This window comes from Poecilia mexicana, unplaced genomic scaffold, assembly GCF_051168715.1.
Source record: "Poecilia mexicana isolate PSO_F unplaced genomic scaffold, ASM5116871v1 scaffold_1, whole genome shotgun sequence".
NCBI classification, from domain to species: domain Eukaryota; kingdom Metazoa; phylum Chordata; class Actinopteri; order Cyprinodontiformes; family Poeciliidae; genus Poecilia; species Poecilia mexicana.
The window spans coordinates 862,641-885,058 of NW_028263370.1; positions in this window are offsets into that span (position 1 = coordinate 862,641).

Sequence of the window (22,418 nt, forward strand, 5' to 3'; positions counted from 1 at the left end):
CTGAGATAAAGCGTTTTTGGCTTCTGGATTGCTGATCATTTGTAACTTAAGCAGATCAACTAATTTCAGTGTAATACAGCCAGATCTAGTGCTGCTCAGCATTTCGGAGCTGTCCAACAACTAACAATGCTGAGAATTGAATGTAAAGCTGCAAATTCACAGATAGTCCATTTTTGACTTCTCTCGCTGAGATAAAGCGTTTTTGGCTTCTGGCTTGCTGATCATTTGTAACTTAAGCAGATCAACTAATGTCAGTGTAATACAGCCAGATCTAGTGCTGCTCAGCATTTCGGAGCTGTCCAACAACTAACAATGCTGAGAATTGAATGTAAAGCTGCAAATTCACAGATAGTCCATTTTTGACTTTTATCGCTGAGATAAAGCGTTTTTGGCTTCTGGCTTGCTGATCATTTGTAACTTAAGCAGATCAACTATTTTCAGTGTAATACAGCCAGATCTAGTGCTGCTCAGCATTTCGGAGCTGTCCAACAACTAACAATGCTGAAAGTTGAATGTACAACTGCAAATTCACAGATAGGACTTTTTTGACTTTTCTCGCTGAGATAAAGCGTTTTTGGCTTCTGGCTTGCTGATCATTTGTAACTTAAGCAGATCAACTAATTTCAGTGTAATACAGCCAGATCTAGTGCTGCTCAGCATTTCGGAGCTGTCCAACAACTAACAATGCTGAGAATTTAATGTAAAGCTGCAAATTCACAGATAGTCCATTTTTGTCTTCTCTCGCTGAGATAAAGCGTTGTTGGCTTCTGGCTTGCTGATCATTTGTAACTTAAGCAGATCAACTATTTTCAGTGTAATACAGCCAGATCTAGTGCTGCTCAGCATTTCGGAGCTGTCCAACAACTAACAATGCTGAGAATTGAATGTACATCTGCATAATCACAGATAGTCCATTTTTGACTTTTCTCGCTGAGATAAAGCGTTTTTGGCTTCTGGCTTGCTGATCATTTGTAACTTAAGCAGATCAACTATTTTCAGTGTAATACAGCCAGATCTAGTGCTGCTCAGCATTTCGGAGCTGTCCAACAACTAACAATGCTGAGAATTGAATGTACATCTGCATAATCACAGATAGTCCATTTTTGACTTTTCTCGCTGAGATAAAATGTTTTTGGCGTGTGGCTTGCTGATCATTTGTAACGTAAGCAGATCAACTAATTTCAGTGTAATACAGCCAGATCTAGTGCTGCTCAGCATTTCGGAGCTGTCCAACAACTAACAAGGCTGAAAATTGAATGTACATCTGCATAATCACAGATAGTCCATTTTTTATTCCTCTCGCTGAGATAAAGCGTTTTTAGCTTCTGGCTTGCTGATCATTTGTAACTTAAGCAGATCAACTATTTTCAGTGTAATACAGCCAGATCTAGTGCTGCTCAGCATTTCGGAGCTGTCCACCAACTAACAATGCTGAACATTGAATGTAAAGCTGCAAATTCACAGATAGTCTATTTTTGACTTTTCTCGCTGAGATAAAGCGTTTTTGGCTTCTGGCTTGCTGATCATTTGTAACTTAAGCAGATCAACTAATTTCAGTGTAATACAGCCAGATCTAGTGCTGCTCAGCATTTCGGAGCTGTCCAACAACTAACAATGCTGAAAATTGAATGTACAGCTGCAAATTCACAGATAGTCCATTTTTGACTTTTCTCGCTGAGATAAAGCGTTTTTGGCTTCTGGCTTGCTGATCATTTGTAACTTAAGCAGATCAACTAATTTCAGTGTAATACAGCCAGATCTAGTGCTGCTCAGCATTTCGGAGCTGTCCACCAACTAACAATGCTGAGAATTGAATGTAAAGCTGTAAATTCACAGATAGTCCAATTTTTGACTTCTCTCGCTGAGATAAAGCTTTTTTGGCTTCTGGCTTGCTGATCATTTGTAACGTAAGCAGATCAACTAATTTCAGTGTAATACAGCCAGATCTAGTGCTGCTCAGCATTTCGGAGCTGTCCAACAACTAACAATGCTGAGAATTGAATGTAAAGCTGCAAATTCACAGATAGTCCATTTTTGACTTTTCTCGCTGAGATAAAGCGTTTTTGGCTTCTGGCTTGCTGATCATTTGTAACTTAAGCAGATCAACTATTTTCAGTGTAATACAGCCAGATCTAGTGCTGCTCAGCATTTCGGAGCTGTCCACCAACTAACAATGCTGAACATTGAATGTAAAGCTGCAAATTCACAGATAGTCTATTTTTGACTTTTCTCGCTGAGATAAAGCGTTTTTGGCTTCTGGCTTGCTGATCATTTGTAACTTAAGCAGATCAACTAATTTCAGTGTAATACAGCCAGATCTAGTGCTGCTCAGCATTTCGGAGCTGTCCAACAACTAACAATGCTGAAAATTGAATGTAAAGCTGCAAATTCACAGATAGTCCATTTTTGACTTCTCTCGCTGAGATAAAGCGTTTTTGGCTTCTGGCTTGCTGATCATTTGTAACTTAAGCAGATCAACTAATTTCAGTGTAATACAGCCAGATCTAGTGCTGCTCAGCATTTCGGAGCTGTCCAACAACTAACAATGCTGAAAATTGAATGTAAAGCTGCAAATTCACAGATAGTCCATTTTTGACTTCTCTCGCTGAGATAAAGCGTTTTTGGCTTCTGGCTTGCTGATCATTTGTAACTTAAGCAGATCAACTAATTTCAGTGTAATACAGCCAGATCTAGTGCTGCTCAGCATTTCGGAGCTGTCCAACAACTAACAAGGCTGAAAATTGAATGTACATCTGCATAATCACAGATAGTCCATTTTTTACTCCTCTCGCTGAGATAAAGCGTTTTTGGCTTCTGGCTTGCTGATCATTTGTAACTTAAGCAGATCAACTATTTTCAGTGTAATACAGCCAGATCTAGTGCTGCTCAGCATTTCGGAGCTGTCCAACAACTAACAATGCTGAGAATTGAATGTAAAGCTGCAAATTCACAGATAGTCCATTTTTGACTTCTCTCGCTGAGATAAAGCGTTTTTGGCTTCTGGCTTGCTGATCATTTGTAACTTAAGCAGATCAACTAATTTCAGTGTAATACAGCCAGATCTAGTGCTGCTCAGCATTTCGGAGCTGTCCAACAACTAACAATGCTGAAAATTGAATGTACAACTGCAAATTCACAGATAGGCCTTTTTTGACTTTTCTCGCTGAGATAAAGCGTTTTTGTCTTCTGGATTGCTGATCATTTGTAACTTAAGCAGATCAACTAATTTCAGTGTAATACAGCCAGATCTAGTGCTGCTCAGCATTTCGGAGCTGTCCAACAACTAACAATGCTGAACATTGAATGTAAAGCTGCAAATTCACAGATAGTCCATTTTTGACTTTTCTCGCTGAGATAAAGCGTTTTTGGCTTCTGGCTTGCTGATCATTTGTAACTTAAGCAGATCAACTATTTTCAGTGTAATACAGCCAGATCTAGTGCTGCTCAGCATTTCGGAGCTGTCCAACAACTAACAATGCTGAGAATTGAATGTAAAGCTGCAAATTCACAGATAGTCCATTTTTGACTTCTCTCCCTGAGATAAAGCGTTTTTGGCTTCTGGCTTGCTGATCATTTGTAACTTAAGCAGATCAACTATTTTCAGTGTAATACAGCCAGATCTAGTGCTGCTCAGCATTTCGGAGCTGTCCAACAACTAACAATGCTGAAAGTTGAATGTACAACTGCAAATTCACAGATAGGACTTTTTTGACTTTTCTCGCTGAGATAAAGCGTTTTTGGCTTCTGGCTTGCTGATCATTTGTAACTTAAGCAGATCAACTAATTTCAGTGTAATACAGCCAGATCTAGTGCTGCTCAGCATTTCGGAGCTGTCCAACAACTAACAAGGCTGAAAATTGAATGTAAAGCTGCAAATTCACAGATAGTCCATTTTTGACTTTTCTCGCTGAGATAAAGCGTTTTTGGCTTCTGGCTTGCTGATCATTTGTAACTTAAGCAGATCAACTATTTTCAGTGTAATACAGCCAGATCTAGTGCTGCTCAGCATTTCGGAGCTGTCCAACAACTAACAATGCTGAGAATTGAATGTACATCTGCATAATCACAGATAGTCCATTTTTGACTTTTCTCGCTGAGATAAAATGTTTTTGGCGTGTGGCTTGCTGATCATTTGTAACGTAAGCAGATCAACTAATTTCAGTGTAATACAGCCAGATCTAGTGCTGCTCAGCATTTCGGAGCTGTCCAACAACTAACAAGGCTGAAAATTGAATGTACATCTGCATAATCACAGATAGTCCATTTTTTACTCCTCTCGCTGAGATAAAGCGTTTTTGGCTTCTGGCTTGCTGATCATTTGTAACTTAAGCAGATCAACTATTTTCAGTGTAATACAGCCAGATCTAGTGCTGCTCAGCATTTCGGAGCTGTCCAACAACTAACAATGCTGAAAATTGATTGTACATCTGCATAATCACAGATAGTCCATTTTTTACTTTTCTCGCTGAGATAAAGCCTTTTTGGCTTCTGGCTTGCTGATCATTTGTAACTTAAGCAGATCAACTATTTTCAGTGTAATACAGCCAGATCTAGTGCTGCTCAGCATTTCGGAGCTGTCCAACAACTAACAATGCTGAAAATTGAATGTACAACTGCAAATTCACAGATAGGCCTTTTTTGACTTTTCTCGCTGAGATAAAGCGTTTTTGTCTTCTGGATTGCTGATCATTTGTAACTTAAGCAGATCAACTAATTTCAGTGTAATACAGCCAGATCTAGTGCTGCTCAGCATTTCGGAGCTGTCCAACAACTAACAATGCTGAACATTGAATGTAAAGCTGCAAATTCACAGATAGTCCATTTTTGACTTTTCTCGCTGAGATAAAGCGTTTTTGGCTTCTGGCTTGCTGATCATTTGTAACTTAAGCAGATCAACTATTTTCAGTGTAATACAGCCAGATCTAGTGCTGCTCAGCATTTCGGAGCTGTCCAACAACTAACAATGCTGAGAATTGAATGTAAAGCTGCAAATTCACAGATAGTCCATTTTTGACTTCTCTCCCTGAGATAAAGCGTTTTTGGCTTCTGGCTTGCTGATCATTTGTAACTTAAGCAGATCAACTATTTTCAGTGTAATACAGCCAGATCTAGTGCTGCTCAGCATTTCGGAGCTGTCCAACAACTAACAATGCTGAGAATTGAATGTACATCTGCATAATCACAGATAGTCCATTTTTGACTTCTCTCCCTGAGATAAAGCGTTTTTGGCTTCTGGCTTGCTGATCATTTGTAACTTAAGCAGATCAACTATTTTCAGTGTAATACAGCCAGATCTAGTGCTGCTCAGCATTTCGGAGCTGTCCAACAACTAACAATGCTGAGAATTGAATGTAAAGCTGCAAATTCACAGATAGTCCATTTTTGACTTCTCTCCCTGAGATAAAGCGTTTTTGGCTTCTGGCTTGCTGATCATTTGTAACTTAAGCAGATCAACTAATTTCAGTGTAATACAGCCAGATCTAGTGCTGCTCAGCATTTCGGAGCTGTCCAACAACTAACAATGCTGAGAATTGAATGTAAAGCTGCAAATTCACAGATAGTCCATTTTTGACATCTCTCGCTGAGATAAAGCGTTTTTGGCTTCTGGCTTGCTGATCATTTGTAACTTAAGCAGATCAACTAATGTCAGTGTAATACAGCCAGATCTAGTGCTGCTCAGCATTTCGGAGCTGTCCAACAACTAACAATGCTGAGAATTGAATGTAAAGCTGCAAATTCACAGATAGTCCATTTTTGACTTTTATCGCTGAGATAAAGCGTTTTTGGCTTCTGGCTTGCTGATCATTTGTAACTTAAGCAGATCAACTATTTTCAGTGTAATACAGCCAGATCTAGTGCTGCTCAGCATTTCGGAGCTGTCCAACAACTAACAATGCTGAAAGTTGAATGTACAACTGCAAATTCACAGATAGGACTTTTTTGACTTTTCTCGCTGAGATAAAGCGTTTTTGGCTTCTGGCTTGCTGATCATTTGTAACTTAAGCAGATCAACTAATTTCAGTGTAATACAGCCAGATCTAGTGCTGCTCAGCATTTCGGAGCTGTCCAACAACTAACAAGGCTGAGAATTGAATGTACATCTGCATAATCACAGATAGTCCATTTTTGACTTTTCTCGCTGAGATAAAATGTTTTTAGCTTCTGGCTTGCTGATCATTTGTAACTTAAGCAGATCAACTATTTTCAGTGTAATACAGCCAGATCTAGTGCTGCTCAGCATTTCGGAGCTGTCCAACAACTAACAATGCTGAGAATTGAATGTAAAGCTGCAAATTCACAGATAGTCCATTTTTGACTTCTCTCCCTGAGATAAAGCGTTTTTGGCTTCTGGCTTGCTGATCATTTGTAACTTAAGCAGATCAACTAATTTCAGTGTAATACAGCCAGATCTAGTGCTGGTCAGCATTTCGGAGCTGTCCAACAACTAACAATGCTGAGAATTTAATGTAAAGCTGCAAATTCACAGATAGTCCATTTTTGACTTCTCTCGCTGAGATAAAGCGTTTTTGGCTTCTGGATTGCTGATCATTTGTAACTTAAGCAGATCAACTAATTTCAGTGTAATACAGCCAGATCTAGTGCTGCTCAGCATTTCGGAGCTGTCCAACAACTAACAATGCTGAGAATTGAATGTAAAGCTGCAAATTCACAGATAGTCCATTTTTGACTTTTCTCGCTGAGATAAAGCGTTTTTGGCTTCTGGCTTGCTGATCATTTGTAACTTAAGCAGATCAACTATTTTCAGTGTAATACAGCCAGATCTAGTGCTGCTCAGCATTTCGGAGCTGTCCAACAACTAACAGTGCTGAGAATTGAATGTAAAGCTGCAAATTCACAGATAGTCCATTTTTGACTTTTCTCGCTGAGATAAAATGTTTTTGGCGTGTGGCTTGCTGATCATTTGTAACGTAAGCAGATCAACTAATTTCAGTGTAATATAGCCAGATCTAGTGCTGGTCAGCATTTCGGAGCTGTCCAACAACTAACAATGCTGAGAATTGAATGTACAGCTGCAAATTCACAGATAGTCCATTTTTGACTTCTCTCGCTGAGATAAAGCGTTTTTGGCTTCTGGCTTGCTGATCATTTGTGACTTAAGCAGATCAACTATTTTCAGTGTAATACAGCCAGATCTAGTGCTGCTCAGCATTTCGGAGCTGTCCAACAACTACCAATGCTGAACATTGAATGTAAAGCTGCAAATTCACAGATAGTCCATTTTTGACTTCTCTCGCTGAGATAAAGCGTTTTTGGCTTCTGGCTTGCTGATCATTTGTAACTTAAGCAGATCAAATAATTTCAGTGTAATACAGCCAGATCTAGTGCTGCTCAGCATTTCGGAGCTGTCCAACAACTAACAATGCTGAAAATTGAATGTACAGCTGCAAATTCACAGATAGTCCATTTTTGACTTTTCTCGCTGAGATAAAGCGTTTTTGGCTTCTGGCTTGCTGATCATTTGTAACTTAAGCAGATCAACTAATTTCAGTGTAATACAGCCAGATCTAGTGCTGCTCAGCATTTCGGAGCTGTCCACCAACTAACAATGCTGAGAATTGAATGTAAAGCTGTAAATTCACAGATAGTCCAATTTTTGACTTCTCTCGCTGAGATAAAGCTTTTTTGGCTTCTGGCTTGCTGATCATTTGTAACGTAAGCAGATCAACTAATTTCAGTGTAATACAGCCAGATCTAGTGCTGCTCAGCATTTCGGAGCTGTCCAACAACTAACAATGCTGAGAATTGAATGTAAAGCTGCAAATTCACAGATAGTCCACTTTTGACTTCTCTCGCTGAGATAAAGCGTTTTTGGCTTCTGGCTTGCTGATCATTTGTAACTTAAGCAGATCAACTAATTTCAGTGTAATACAGCCAGATCTAGTGTTGCTCAGCATTTCGGAGCTGTCCAACAACTAACAATGCTGAGAATTGAATGTAAAGCTGCAAATTCACAGATAGTCCATTTTTGACTTTTCTCGCTGAGATAAAGCGTTTTTGGCTTCTGGCTTGCTGATCATTTGTAACTTAAGCAGATCAACTATTTTCAGTGTAATACAGCCAGATCTAGTGCTGCTCAGCATTTCGGAGCTGTCCAACAACTAACAATGCTGAAAATTGAATGTACAACTGCAAATTCACAGATAGGCCTTTTTTGACTTTTCTCGCTGAGATAAAGCGTTTTTGGCTTCTGGATTGCTGATCATTTGTAACTTAAGCAGATCAACTAATTTCAGTGTAATACAGCCAGATCTAGTGCTGCTCAGCATTTCGGAGCTGTCCAACAACTAACAATGCTGAGAATTGAATGTAAAGCTGCAAATTCACAGATAGTCCATTTTTGACTTCTCTCGCTGAGATAAAGCGTTTTTGGCTTCTGGCTTGCTGATCATTTGTAACTTAAGCAGATCAACTAATTTCAGTGTAATACAGCCAGATCTAGTGCTGCTCAGCATTTCGGAGCTGTCCAACAACTAACAATGCTGAGAATTTAATGTAAAGCTGCAAATTCACAGATAGTCCATTTTTGACTTCTCTCGCTGAGATAAAGCGTTTTTGGCTTCTGGCTTGCTGATCATTTGTAACTTAAGCAGATCAACTAATTTCAGTGTAATACAGCCAGATCTAGTGCTGCTCAGCATTTCGGAGCTGTCCAACAACTAACAATGCTGAGAATTGAATGTAAAGCTGCAAATTCACAGATAGTCCATTTTTGACTTCTCTCGCTGAGATAAAGCGTTTTTGGCTTCTGGCTTGCTGATCATTTGTAACTTAAGCAGATCAACTAATTTCAGTGTAATACAGCCAGATCTAGTGCTGCTCAGCATTTCGGAGCTGTCCAACAACTAACAATGCTGAGAATTGAATGTAAAGCTGCAAATTCACAGATAGTCCATTTTTGACTTCTCTCGCTGAGATAAAGCGTTTTTGGCTTCTGGCTTGCTGATCATTTGTAACTTAAGCAGATCAACTAATTTCAGTGTAATACAGCCAGATCTAGTGCTGCTCAGCATTTCGGAGCTGTCCAACAACTAACAATGCTGAGAATTTAATGTAAAGCTGCAAATTCACAGATAGTCCATTTTTGACTTCTCTCGCTGAGATAAAGCGTTTTTGGCTTCTGGCTTGCTGATCATTTGTAACTTAAGCAGATCAACTAATTTCAGTGTAATACAGCCAGATCTAGTGCTGCTCAGCATTTCGGAGCTGTCCAACAACTAACAATGCTGAGAATTGAATGTAAAGCTGCAAATTCACAGATAGTCCATTTTTGACTTCTCTCGCTGAGATAAAGCGTTTTTGGCTTCTGGCTTGCTGATCATTTGTAACTTAAGCAGATCAACTAATTTCAGTGTAATACAGCCAGATCTAGTGCTGCTCAGCATTTCGGAGCTGTCCAACAACTAACAATGCTGAGAATTTAATGTAAAGCTGCAAATTCACAGATAGTCCATTTTTGACTTCTCTCGCTGAGATAAAGCGTTTTTGGCTTCTGGCTTGCTGATCATTTGTAACTTAAGCAGATCAACTAATTTCAGTGTAATACAGCCAGATCTAGTGCTGCTCAGCATTTCGGAGCTGTCCAACAACTAACAATGCTGAGAATTGAATGTAAAGCTGCAAATTCACAGATAGTCCATTTTTGACTTCTCTCGCTGAGATAAAGCGTTTTTGGCTTCTGGCTTGCTGATCATTTGTAACTTAAGCAGATCAACTAATTTCAGTGTAATACAGCCAGATCTAGTGCTGCTCAGCATTTCGGAGCTGTCCAACAACTAACAATGCTGAGAATTTAATGTAAAGCTGCAAATTCACAGATAGTCCATTTTTGACTTCTCTCGCTGAGATAAAGCGTTTTTGGCTTCTGGCTTGCTGATCATTTGTAACTTAAGCAGATCAACTAATTTCAGTGTAATACAGCCAGATCTAGTGCTGCTCAGCATTTCGGAGCTGTCCAACAACTAACAATGCTGAGAATTTAATGTAAAGCTGCAAATTCACAGATAGTCCATTTTTGACTTCTCTCGCTGAGATAAAGCGTTTTTGGCTTCTGGCTTGCTGATCATTTGTAACTTAAGCAGATCAACTAATTTCAGTGTAATACAGCCAGATCTAGTGCTGCTCAGCATTTCGGAGCTGTCCAACAACTAACAATGCTGAGAATTGAATGTAAAGCTGCAAATTCACAGATAGTCCATTTTTGACTTCTCTCGCTGAGATAAAGCGTTTTTGGCTTCTGGCTTGCTGATCATTTGTAACTTAAGCAGATCAACTAATTTCAGTGTAATACAGCCAGATCTAGTGCTGCTCAGCATTTCGGAGCTGTCCAACAACTAACAATGCTGAGAATTGAATGTAAAGCTGCAAATTCACAGATAGTCCATTTTTGACTTCTCTCGCTGAGATAAAGCGTTTTTGGCTTCTGGCTTGCTGATCATTTGTAACTTAAGCAGATCAACTAATTTCAGTGTAATACAGCCAGATCTAGTGCTGCTCAGCATTTCGGAGCTGTCCAACCACTAACAATGCTGAGAATTGAATGTAAAGCTGCAAATTCACAGATAGTCCATTTTTGACTTTTCTCGCTGAGATAAAATGTTTTTGGCGTGTGGCTTGCTGATCATTTGTAACGTAAGCAGATCAACTAATTTCAGTGTAATATAGCCAGATCTAGTGCTGCTCAGCATTTCGGAGCTGTCCAACAACTAACAATGTTGAGAATTTAATGTAAAGCTGCAAATTCACATGTAGTCCATTTTTGACTTTTCTCGCTGAGATAAAATGTTTTTGGCGTGTGGCTTGCTGATCATTTGTAACGTAAGCAGATCAACTAATTTCAGTGTAATACAGCCAGATCTAGTGCTGCTCAGCATTTCGGAGCTGTCCAACAACTAACAAGGCTGAAAATTGAATGTACATCTGCATAATCACAGATAGTCCATTTTTTACTCCTCTCGCTGAGATAAAGCGTTTTTGGCTTCTGGCTTGCTGATCATTTGTAACTTAAGCAGATCAACTAATTTCAGTGTAATACAGCCAGATCTAGTGCTGCTCAGCATTTCGGAGCTGTCCAACAACTAACAATGCTGAGAATTGAATGTAAAGCTGCAAATTCACAGATAGTCCATTTTTGACTTCTCTCGCTGAGATAAAGCGTTTTTGGCTTCTGGCTTGCTGATCATTTGTAACTTAAGCAGATCAACTAATTTCAGTGTAATACAGCCAGATCTAGTGCTGCTCAGCATTTCGGAGCTGTCCAACAACTAACAATGCTGAGAATTGAATGTAAAGCTGCAAATTCACAGATAGTCCATTTTTGACTTTTCTCGCTGAGATAAAGCGTTTTTGGCTTCTGGCTTGCTGATCATTTGTAACTTAAGCAGATCAACTAATTTCAGTGTAATACAGCCAGATCTAGTGCTGCTCAGCATTTCGGAGCTGTCCAACAACTAACAATGCTGAGAATTTAATGTAAAGCTGCAAATTCACAGATAGTCCATTTTTGACTTCTCTCGCTGAGATAAAGCGTTGTTGGCTTCTGGCTTGCTGATCATTTGTAACTTAAGCAGATCAACTAATTTCAGTGTAATACAGCCAGATCTAGTGCTGCTCAGCATTTCGGAGCTGTCCAACAACTAACAATGCTGAGAATTGAATGTAAAGCTGCAAATTCACAGATAGTCCATTTTTGACTTTTCTCGCTGAGATAAAGCGTTTTTGGCTTCTGGCTTGCTGATCATTTGTAACTTAAGCAGATCAACTAATTTCAGTGTAATACAGCCAGATCTAGTGCTGCTCAGCATTTCGGAGCTGTCCAACAACTAACAATGCTGAGAATTTAATGTAAAGCTGCAAATTCACAGATAGTCCATTTTTGACTTCTCTCGCTGAGATAAAGCGTTGTTGGCTTCTGGCTTGCTGATCATTTGTAACTTAAGCAGATCAACTAATTTCAGTGTAATACAGCCAGATCTAGTGCTGCTCAGCATTTCGGAGCTGTCCAACAACTAACAAGGCTGAAAATTGAATGTAAAGCTGCAAATTCACAGATAGTCCATTTTTGACTTTTCTCGCTGAGATAAAGCGTTTTTGGCTTCTGGCTTGCTGATCATTTGTAACTTAAGCAGATCAACTATTTTCCGTGTAATACAGCCAGATCTAGTGCTGCTCAGCATTTCAGAGCTGTCCAACATCTAACAATGCTGAGAATTGAATGTACATCTGCATAATCACAGATAGTCCATTTTTGACTTTTCTCGCTGAGATAAAATGTTTTTGGCGTGTGGCTTGCTGATCATTTGTAACGTAAGCAGATCAACTAATTTCAGTGTAATACAGCCAGATCTAGTGCTGCTCAGCATTTCGGAGCTGTCCAACAACTAACAAGGCTGAACATTGAATGTAAAGCTGCAAATTCACAGATAGTCCATTTTTGACTTCTCTCGCTGAGATAAAGCGTTTTTGGCTTCTGGCTTGCTGATCATTTGTAACTTGAGCAGATCAACTATTTTCAGTGTAATACAGCCAGATCTAGTGCTGCTCAGCATTTCGGAGCTGTCCAACAACTAACAATGCTGAACATTGAATGTAAAGCTGCAAATTCACAGATAGTCCATTTTTGACTTCTCTCGCTGAGATAAAGCGTTTTTGGCTTCTGGCTTGCTGATCATTTGTAACTTAAGCAGATCAACTAATTTCAGTGTAATACAGCCAGATCTAGTGCTGCTCAGCATTTCGGAGCTGTCCACCAACTAACAATGCTGAGAATTGAATGTAAAGCTGCAAATTCACAGATAGTCCATTTTTGACTTCTCTCGCTGAGATAAAGCGTTGTTGGCTTCTGGCTTGCTGATCATTTGTAACGTAAGCAGATCAACTAATTTCAGTGTAATATAGCCAGATCTAGTGCTGCTCAGCATTTCGGAGCTGTCCAACAACTAACAATGCTGAGAATTGAATGTAAAGCTGCAAATTCACAGATAGTCCATTTTTGACTTCTCTCGCTGAGATAAAGCGTTTTTGGCTTCTGGCTTGCTGATCATTTGTAACTTAAGCAGATCAACTATTTTCAGTGTAATACAGCCAGATCTAGTGCTGCTCAGCATTTCGGAGCTGTCCAACAACTACCAATGCTGAACATTGAATGTAAAGCTGCAAATTCACAGATAGTCCATTTTTGACTTCTCTCGCTGAGATAAAGCGTTTTTGGCTTCTGGCTTGCTGATCATTTGTAACTTAAGCAGATCAACTAATTTCAGTGTAATACAGCCAGATCTAGTGCTGCTCAGCATTTCGGAGCTGTCCACCAACTAACAATGCTGAGAATTGAATGTAAAGCTGTAAATTCACAGATAGTCCAATTTTTGACTTCTCTCGCTGAGATAAAGCGTTTTTGGCTTCTGGCTTGCTGATCATTTGTAACTTAAGCAGATCAACTATTTTCAGTGTAATACAGCCAGATCTAGTGCTGCTCAGCATTTCGGAGCTGTCCACCAACTAACAATGCTGAACATTGAATGTAAAGCTGCAAATTCACAGATAGTCTATTTTTGACTTTTCTCGCTGAGTTAAAGCGTTTTTGGCATCTGGCTTGCTGATCATTTGTAACTTAAGCAGATCAACTAATTTCAGTGTAATACAGCCAGATCTAGTGCTGCTCAGCATTTCGGAGCTGTCCAACAACTAACAATGCTGAAAATTGAATGTACATCTGCATAATCACAGATAGTCCATTTTTTACTTCTCTCGCTGAGATAAAGCGTTTTTGGCTTCTGGCTTGCTGATCATTTGTAACTTAAGCAGATCAACTAATTTCAGTGTAATACAGCCAGATCTAGTGCTGCTCAGCATTTCGGAGCTGTCCAACAACTAACCAGGCTGAAAATTGAATGTAAAGCTGCAAATTCACAGATAGTCCATTTTTGACTTCTATCGCTGAGATAAAATGTTTTTAGCGTGTGGCTTGCTGATCATTTGTAACGTAAGCAGATCAACTAATTTCAGTGTAATACAGCCAGATCTAGTGCTGCTCAGCATTTCGGAGCTGTCCAACAACTAACAAGGCTGAAAATTGAATGTACATCTGCATAATCACAGATAGTCCATTTTTTACTCCTCTCGCTGAGATAAAGCGTTTTTGGCTTCTGGCTTGCTGATCATTTGTAACTTAAGCAGATCAACTAATTTCAGTGTAATACAGCCAGATCTAGTGCTGCTCAGCATTTCGGAGCTGTCCAACAACTAACAATGCTGAGAATTGAATGTAAAGCTGCAAATTCACAGATAGTCCATTTTTGACTTTTCTCGCTGAGATAAAGCGTTTTTGGCTTCTGGCTTGCTGATCATTTGTAACTTAAGCAGATCAACTATTTTCAGTGTAATACAGCCAGATCTAGTGCTGCTCAGCATTTCGGAGCTGTCCAACAACTAACAAGGCTGAACATTGAATGTAAAGCTGCAAATTCACAGATAGTCCATTTTTGACTTCTCTCACTGAGATAAAGCGTTTTTGGCTTCTGGCTTGCTGATCATTTGTAACTTGAGCAGATCAACTATTTTCAGTGTAATACAGCCAGATCTAGTGCTGCTCAGCATTTCGGAGCTGTCCAACAACTAACAATGCTGAACATTGAATGTAAAGCTGCAAATTCACAGATAGTCCATTTTTGACTTCTCTCGCTGAGATAAAGCGTTTTTGGCTTCTGGCTTGCTGATCATTTGTAACTTAAGCAGATCAACTAATTTCAGTGTAATACAGCCAGATCTAGTGCTGCTCAGCATTTCGGAGCTGTCCACCAACTAACAATGCTGAGAATTGAATGTAAAGCTGCAAATTCACAGATAGTCCATTTTTGACTTCTCTCGCTGAGATAAAGCGTTGTTGGCTTCTGGCTTGCTGATCATTTGTAACGTAAGCAGATCAACTAATTTCAGTGTAATATAGCCAGATCTAGTGCTGCTCAGCATTTCGGAGCTGTCCAACAACTAACAATGCTGAGAATTGAATGTAAAGCTGCAAATTCACAGATAGTCCATTTTTGACTTCTCTCGCTGAGATAAAGCGTTTTTGGCTTCTGGCTTGCTGATCATTTGTAACTTAAGCAGATCAACTATTTTCAGTGTAATACAGCCAGATCTAGTGCTGCTCAGCATTTCGGAGCTGTCCAACAACTACCAATGCTGAACATTGAATGTAAAGCTGCAAATTCACAGATAGTCCATTTTTGACTTCTCTCGCTGAGATAAAGCGTTTTTGGCTTCTGGCTTGCTGATCATTTGTAACTTAAGCAGATCAACTAATTTCAGTGTAATACAGCCAGATCTAGTGCTGCTCAGCATTTCGGAGCTGTCCACCAACTAACAATGCTGAGAATTGAATGTAAAGCTGTAAATTCACAGATAGTCCAATTTTTGACTTCTCTCGCTGAGATAAAGCGTTTTTGGCTTCTGGCTTGCTGATCATTTGTAACTTAAGCAGATCAACTATTTTCAGTGTAATACAGCCAGATCTAGTGCTGCTCAGCATTTCGGAGCTGTCCACCAACTAACAATGCTGAACATTGAATGTAAAGCTGCAAATTCACAGATAGTCTATTTTTGACTTTTCTCGCTGAGTTAAAGCGTTTTTGGCATCTGGCTTGCTGATCATTTGTAACTTAAGCAGATCAACTAATTTCAGTGTAATACAGCCAGATCTAGTGCTGCTCAGCATTTCGGAGCTGTCCAACAACTAACAATGCTGAAAATTGAATGTACATCTGCATAATCACAGATAGTCCATTTTTTACTTCTCTCGCTGAGATAAAGCGTTTTTGGCTTCTGGCTTGCTGATCATTTGTAACTTAAGCAGATCAACTAATTTCAGTGTAATACAGCCAGATCTAGTGCTGCTCAGCATTTCGGAGCTGTCCAACAACTAACAATGCTGAGAATTGAATGTAAAGCTGCAAATTCACAGATAGTCCATTTTTGACTTTTCTCGCTGAGATAAAGCGTTTTTGGCTTCTGGCTTGCTGATCATTTGTAACTTAAGCAGATCAACTATTTTCAGTGTAATACAGCCAGATCTAGTGCTGCTCAGCATTTCGGAGCTGTCCAACAACTAACAATGCTGAATATTGAATGTACAACTGCAAATTCACAGATAGGCCTTTTTTGACTTTTCTCGCTGAGATAAAGCGTTTTTGGCTTCTGGATTGCTGATCATTTGTAACTTAAGCAGATCAACTAATTTCAGTGTAATACAGCCAGATCTAGTGCTGCTCAGCATTTCGGAGCTGTCCAACAACTAACAATGCTGAGAATTGAATGTAAAGCTGTAAATTCACAGATAGTCCAATTTTTGACTTCTCTCGCTGAGATAAAGCGTTTTTGGCTTCTGGCTTGCTGATCATTTGTAACTTAAGCAGATCAACTATTTTCAGTGTAATACAGCCAGATCTAGTGCTGCTCAGCATTTCGGAGCTGTCCACCAACTAACAATGCTGAACATTGAATGTAAAGCTGCAAATTCACAGATAGTCTATTTTTGACTTTTCTCGCTGAGTTAAAGCGTTTTTGGCATCTGGCTTGCTGATCATTTGTAACTTAAGCAGATCAACTAATTTCAGTGTAATACAGCCAGATCTAGTGCTGCTCAGCATTTCGGAGCTGTCCAACAACTAACAATGCTGAAAATTGAATGTACATCTGCATAATCACAGATAGTCCATTTTTTACTTCTCTCGCTGAGATAAAGCGTTTTTGGCTTCTGGCTTGCTGATCATTTGTAACTTAAGCAGATCAACTAATTTCAGTGTAATACAGCCAGATCTAGTGCTGCTCAGCATTTCGGAGCTGTCCAACAACTAACAATGCTGAAAATTGAATGTACATCTGCATAATCACAGATAGTCCATTTTTTACTTCTCTCGCTGAGATAAAGCGTTTTTGGCTTCTGGCTTGCTGATCATTTGTAACTTAAGCAGATCAACTAATTTCAGTGTAATACAGCCAGATCTAGTGCTGCTCAGCATTTCGGAGCTGTCCAACAACTAACAATGCTGAGAATTGAATGTAAAGCTGCAAATTCACAGATAGTCCATTTTTGACTTTTCTCGCTGAGATAAAGCGTTTTTGGCTTCTGGCTTGCTGATCATTTGTAACTTAAGCAGATCAACTATTTTCAGTGTAATACAGCCAGATCTAGTGCTGCTCAGCATTTCGGAGCTGTCCAACAACTAACAATGCTGAATATTGAATGTACAACTGCAAATTCACAGATAGGCCTTTTTTGACTTTTCTCGCTGAGATAAAGCGTTTTTGGCTTCTGGATTGCTGATCATTTGTAACTTAAGCAGATCAACTAATTTCAGTGTAATACAGCCAGATCTAGTGCTGCTCAGCATTTCGGAGCTGTCCAACAACTAACAATGCTGAGAATTGAATGTAAAGCTGCAAATTCACAGATAGTCCATTTTTGACTTCTCTCGCTGAGATAAAGCGTTTTTGGCTTCCGGCTTGCTGATCATTTGTAACTTAAGCAGATCAACTATTTTCAGTGTAATACAGCCAGATCTAGTGCTGCTCAGCATTTCGGAGCTGTCCACCAACTAACAATGCTGAGAATTTAATGTAAAGCTGCAAATTCAGAGATAGTCCATTTGTGACTTCTCTCGCTGAGATAAAGCGTTTTTGGCTTCTGGCTTGCTGATCATTTGTAACTTAAGCAGATCAACTAATTTCAGTGTAATACAGCCAGATCTAGTGCTGCTCAGCATTTCGGAGCTATCCAACAACTAACAATGCTGAGAATTGAATGTAAAGCTGCAAATTCACAGATAGTCCATTTTTGACTTTTCTCGCTGAGATAAAGCGTTTTTGGCTTCTGGCTTGCTGATCATTTGTAACTTAAGCAGATCAACTATTTTTAGTGTAATACAGCCAGATCTAGTGCTGCTCAGCATTTCGGAGCTGTCCAACAACTAACAATGCTGAGAATTTAATGTAAAGCTGCAAATTCACAGATAGTCCATTTTTGACTTCTCTCGCAGAGATAAAGCGTTTTTGGCTTCTGGCTTGCTGATCATTTGTAACTTAAGCAGATCAACTAATTTCAGTGTAATACAGCCAGATCTAGTGCTGCTCAGCATTTCGGAGCTGTCCAACAACTAACAATGCTGAGAATTTAATGTAAAGCTGCAAATTCACAGATAGTCCATTTTTGACTTCTCTCGCTGAGATAAAGCGTTTTTGGCTTCTGGCTTGCTGATCATTTGTAACTTAAGCAGATCAACTATTTTCAGTGTAATACAGCCAGATCTAGTGCTGCTCAGCATTTCGGAGCTGTCCAACAACTAACAATGCTGAAAATTGAATGTACAACTGCAAATTCACAGATAGGCCTTTTTTGACTTTTCTCGCTGAGATAAAGCGTTTTTGGCTTCTGGATTGCTGATCATTTGTAACTTAAGCAGATCAACTAATTTCAGTGTAATACAGCCAGATCTAGTGCTGCTCAGCATTTCGGAGCTGTCCAACAACTAACAATGCTGAGAATTGAATGTAAAGCTGCAAATTCACAGATAGTCCATTTCTGACTTCTCTCGCTGAGATAAAGCGTTTTTGGCTTCTGGCTTGCTGATCATTTGTAACTTAAGCAGATCAACTAATTTCAGTGTAATACAGCCAGATCTAGTGCTGCTCAGCATTTCGGAGCTGTCCAACAACTAACAATGCTGAAAATTGAATGTACAGCTGCAAATTCACAGATAGTCCATTTTTGACTTTTCTCGCTGAGATAAAGCGTTTTTGGCTTCTGGATTGCTGATCATTTGTAACTTAAGCAGATCAACTAATTTCAGTGTAATACAGCCAGATCTAGTGCTGCTCAGCATTTCGGAGCTGTCCAACAACTAACAATGCTGAGAATTGAATGTAAAGCTTCAAATTCACAGATAGTCCATTTTTGACTTCTCTCGCTGAGATAAAGCGTTTTTGGCTTCTGGCTTGCTGATCATTTGTAACTTAAGCAGATCAACAATTTTCAGTGTAATACAGCCAGATCTAGTGCTGCTCAGCATTTCGGAGCTGTCCAACAACTAACAATGCTGAGAATTGAATGTAAAGCTGCAAATTCACAGATAGTCCATTTTTGACTTCTCTCGCAGAGATAAAGCGTTTTTGGCTTCTGGCTTGCTGATCATTTGTAACTTAAGCACATCAACTAATTTCAGTGTAATACAGCCAGATCTAGTGCTGCTCAGCATTTCGTAGCTGTGCAACAACTAACAATACTGAAAATTGAATGTAAAGCTGCAAATTCACAGATAGTCCATTTTTGACTTCTCTCGCTGAGATAAAGCTTTTTTGGCTTCTGGCTTGCTGATCATTTGTAACTTAAGCAGATCAACTATTTTCAGTGTAATACAACCAGATCTAGTGCTGCTCAGCATTTCGGAGCTGTCCAACAACTAACAATGCTGAAAATTGAATGTACAGCTGCAAATTCACAGATAGTCCATTTTTGACTTTTCTCGCTGAGATAAAGCGTTTTTGGCTTCTGGCTTGCTGATCATTTGTAACTTAAGTAGATCAACTAATTTCAGTGTAATACAGCCAGATCTAGTGCTGCTCAGCATTTCGGAGCTGTCCAACAACTAACAATGCTGAAAATTCAATGTAAAGCTGCAAATTCACAGATAGTCCATCTTTGACTTCTCTCGCTGAGATAAAGCGTTTTTGGCTTCTGGCTTGCTGATCATTTGTAACGTAAGCAGATCAACTAATTTCAGTGTAATACAGCCAGATCTAGTGCTGCTCAGCATTTCGGAGCTGTCCAACAACTAACAATGCTGAAAATTCAATGTAAAGCTGCAAATTCACAGATAGTCCATTTTTGACTTTTCTCGCTGAGATAAAGCGTTTTTGGCTTCTGGCTTGCTGATCATTTGTAACTTAAGCAGATCAACTATTTTCAGTGTAATACAGCCAGATCTAGTGCTGCTCAGCATTTCGGAGCTGTCCAACAACTAACAATGCTGAGAATTGAATGTAAAGCTGCAAATTCACAGATAGTCCATTTTTGACTTCTCTCGCTGAGATAAAGCGTTTTTGGCTTCTGGCTTGCTGATCATTTGTAACTTAAGCAGATCAACTAATTTCAGTGTAATACAGCCAGATCTAGTGCTGCTCAGCATTTCGGAGCTGTCCAACAACTAACAATACTGAAAATTGAATGTAAAGCTGCAAATTCACAGATAGTCCATTTTTGAATTCTCTCGCTGAGATAAAGCGTTTTTGGCTTCTGGCTTGCTGATCATTTGTAACTTAAGCAGATCAACTATTTTCAGTGTAATACAGCCAGATCTAGTGCTGCTCAGCATTTCGGAGCTGTCCAACAACTAACAATGCTGAGAATTGAATGTAAAGCTGCAAATTCACAGATAGTCCATTTTTGACTTCTGTCGCTGAGATAAAGCGTTTTTGGCTTCTGGCTTGCTGATCATTTGTAACTTAAGCAGATCAACTATTTTCAGTGTAATACAGCCAGATCTAGTGCTGCTCAGCATTTCGGAGCTGTCCAACAACTAACAATGCTGAGAATTTAATGTAAAGCTGCAAATTCACAGATAGTCCATTTTTGACTTTTCTCGCTGAGATAAAGCGTTTTTGGCTTCTGGCTTGCTGATCATTTGTAACTTAAGCAGATCAACTATTTTCAGTGTAATACAGCCAGATCTAGTGCTGCTCAGCATTTCGGAGCTGTCCAACAACTAACAATGCTGAAAATTGAATGTACAACTGCAAATTCACAGATAGGCCTTTTTTGACTTTTCTCGCTGAGATAAAGCGTTTTTGGCTTCTGGATTGCTGATCATTTGTAACTTAAGCAGATCAACTAATTTCAGTGTAATACAGCCAGATCTAGTGCTGCTCAGCATTTCGGAGCTGTCCAACAACTAACAATGCTGAGAATTGAATGTAAAGCTGCAAATTCACAGATAGTCCATTTTTGACTTCTCTCGCTGAGATAAAGCGTTTTTGGCTTCTGGATTGCTGATCATTTGTAACTTAAGCAGATCAACTAATTTCAGTGTAATACAGCCAGATCTAGTGCTGCTCAGCATTTCGGAGCTGTCCAACAACTAACAATGCTGAGAATTGAATGTAAAGCTTCAAATTCACAGATAGTCCATTTTTGACTTCTCTCGCTGAGATAAAGCGTTTTTGGCTTCTGGCTTGCTGATCATTTGTAACTTAAGCACATCAACTAATTTCAGTGTAATACAGCCAGATCTAGTGCTGCTCAGCATTTCGGAGCTGTCCAACAACTAACAATGCTGAAAATTGAATGTACAGCTGCAAATTCACAGATAGTCCATTTTTGACTTTTCTCGCTGAGATAAAGCGTTTTTGGCTTCTGGCTTGCTGATCATTTGTAACTTAAGCAGATCAACTATTTTCAGTGTAATACAGCCAGATCTAGTGCTGCTCAGCATTTCGGAGCTGTCCAACAACTAACAATGCTGAAAATTGAATGTACAACTGCAAATTCACAGATAGGCCTTTTTTGACTTTTCTCGCTGAGATAAAGCGTTTTTGGCTTCTGGATTGCTGATCATTTGTAACTTAAGCAGATCAACTAATTTCAGTGTAATACAGCCAGATCTAGTGCTGCTCAGCATTTCGGAGCTGTCCAACAACTAACAATGCTGAGAATTGAATGTAAAGCTTCAAATTCACAGATAGTCCATTTTTGACTTCTCTCGCTGAGATAAAGCGTTTTTGGCTTCTGGCTTGCTGATCATTTGTAACTTAAGCACATCAACTAATTTCAGTGTAATACAGCCAGATCTAGTGCTGCTCAGCATTTCGTAGCTGTGCAACAACTAACAATACTGAAAATTGAATGTAAAGCTGCAAATTCACAGATAGTCCATTTTTGACTTCTCTCGCTGAGATAAAGCTTTTTTGGCTTCTGGCTTGCTGATCATTTGTAACTTAAGCAGATCAACTATTTTCAGTGTAATACAACCAGATCTAGTGCTGCTCAGCATTTCGGAGCTGTCCAACAACTAACAATGCTGAAAATTGAATGTACAGCTGCAAATTCACAGATAGTCCATTTTTGACTTCTCTCGCTGAGATAAAGCGTTGTTGGCTTCTGGCTTGCTGATCATTTGTAACTTAAGCAGATCAACTAATTTCAGTGTAATACAGCCAGATCTAGTGCTGCTCAGCATTTCGGAGCTGTCCAACAACTAACAATGCTGAGTATTGAATGTACATCTGCATAATCACAGATAGTCCATTTTTGACTTTTCTCGCTGAGATAAAATGTTTTTGGCTTCTGGCTTGCTGATCATTTGTAACGTAAGCAGATCAACTAATTTCAGTGTAATACAGCCAGATCTAGTGCT